The sequence below is a fragment of the Anastrepha obliqua genome, unplaced genomic scaffold (assembly GCF_027943255.1).
Source record: "Anastrepha obliqua isolate idAnaObli1 unplaced genomic scaffold, idAnaObli1_1.0 ptg000311l, whole genome shotgun sequence".
Classification (NCBI taxonomy): Eukaryota; Metazoa; Arthropoda; class Insecta; order Diptera; family Tephritidae; genus Anastrepha; species Anastrepha obliqua.
In genome coordinates this window covers 15001-17500 of record NW_026562324.1, presented here as the reverse complement: position 1 = coordinate 17500, position 2500 = coordinate 15001, and positions in this window count along the sequence as shown.

Below are 2500 nucleotides of genomic sequence, written 5' to 3'. Positions count from 1 at the left end.
TCATATATTACATAATTTTTCTCTTTGAATTGAAATTAATAATTTCATAATTCTATTTTTTAATCATAAATATATATGATTGAAAAAATTTTCTCCTCTTTTCCTTTGTTTAAAATTTAATTTTTCTTATAAATTTTTGTTTTTCTTATTTTTTTCTCTTCATCATCTGTTTAATTTCCTGTATTTATACAAGAAACAAACAGTTGAGGATAATTTCTATGTAATGCTAGTATAGAATATAAAATTTTGAATTCAAAAATTTATTTCTATTTAAACTAACTATAGAAAACCAGGAATAAAATACAATAACACCAATATGCCATAACATGTTAGTATAGAATATAGATTCTTCATATATGTATATATATTCGAAAATTTTTTCTATTTAAACTAACGTATGGAAAACCAGGAATAAAATCATAATATTACCAGTTTAATATGGCTCAAATTCGAGTTTCATATAGTTATGATTCGATTTATATGCTTCAATATCATTGGTTAGTTAACTTTTGATATTTTCATATTATATCACATGCCTTCACCGTGAGTGTTTTTTGCCATGCACACCTCACATTGTCAAAAATGTATGGGAAAAATTCATTTCAATACATTTCAGTTTGATTTGAAATGTCTTTATTATATATTTTAGTGCCAATATGCCAAGGTTATATTCCATAACATGTTAGTATTAGAATATAGATTCTTCATATATGTATATATATTCGAAAATTTTTTCTATTTAAACTAACGTATGGAAAACCAGGCATAAAATCACAATATTACCAGTTTAATATGGCTTAAATTCGAGTTTCATATAGTTATGATTCGATTTATATGCTTCAATATCATTGGTTAGTTAACTTTTGATATTTTCATATTATATCACATGCCTTCACCGTGAGTGTTTTTTGCCATGCACACCTCACATTGTCAAAAATGTATGGGAAAAATTCATTTCAATACATTTCAGTTTGATTTGAAATGTCTTTATTATATATTTTAGTGCCAATATGCCAAGGTTATATTCCATAACATGTTAGTATTAGAATATAGATTCTTCATATATGTATATATATTCGAAAATTTTTTCTATTTAAACTAACGTATGGAAAACCAGGCATAAAATCACAATATTACCAGTTTAATATGGCTTAAATTCGAGTTTCATATAGTTATGATTCGATTTATATGCTTCAATATCATTGGTTAGTTAACTTTTGATATTTTCATATTATATCACATGCCTTCACCGTGAGTGTTTTTTGCCATGCACACCTCACATTGTCAAAAATGTATGGGAAAAATTCATTTCAATACATTTCAGTTTGATTTGAAATGTCTTTATTATATATTTTAGTGCCAATATGCCAAGGTTATATTCCATAACTCTCTATTTTAACTAACGTATGGAAAACCAGGCATAAAATCACAATATTACCAGTTTAATATGGCTTAAATTCGAGTTTTCATATAGTTATGATTCGATTTATATGCTTCAATATCATTGGTTAGTTAACTTTTGATATTTTCATATTATATCACATGCCTTCACCGTGAGTGTTTTTTGCCATGCACACCTCACATTGTCAAAAATGTATGGGAAAAATTCATTTCAATACATTTCAGTTTGATTTGAAATGTCTTTATTATATATTTTAGTGCCAATATGCCAAGGTTATATTCCATAACTCTCTATTTAAACTAACGTATGGAAAACCAGGCATAAAATCACAATATTACCAGTTTAATATGGCTCAAATTCGAGTTTCATATAGTTATGATTCGATTTATATGCTTCAATATCATTGGTTAGTTAACTTTTGATATTTTCATATTATATCACATGCCTTCACCGTGAGTGTTTTTTGCCATGCACACCTCACATTGTCAAAAATGTATGGGAAAAATTCATTTCAATACATTTCAGTTTGATTTGAAATGTCTTTATTATATATTTTAGTGCCAATATGCCAAGGTTATATTCCATAACTCTCTATTTTAACTAACGTATGGAAAACCAGGCATAAAATCACAATATTAACCAGTTTAATATGGCTTAAATTCGAGTTTCATATAGTTATGATTCGATATATATGCTTCAATATCATTGGTTAGTTAACTTTTGATATTTTCATATTATATCACATGCCTTCACCGTGAGTGTTTTTTGCCATGCACACCTCACATTGTCAAAAATGTATGGGAAAAATTCATTTCAATACATTTCAGTTTGATTTGAAATGTCTTATTATATATTTTAGTGCCAATATGCCAAGGTTATATTCCATAACTCTCTATTTAAACTAACGTATGGAAAAACCAGGCATAAAATCACAATATTACCAGTTTAATATGGCTCAAATTCGAGTTTCATATAGTTATGATTCGATTTATATGCTTCTATATCATTGGTTAGTTAACTTTTGATATTTCATATTATATCACATGCCTTCACCGTGAGTGTTTTTTTGCCATGCACACCTCACATTGTCAAAAATGT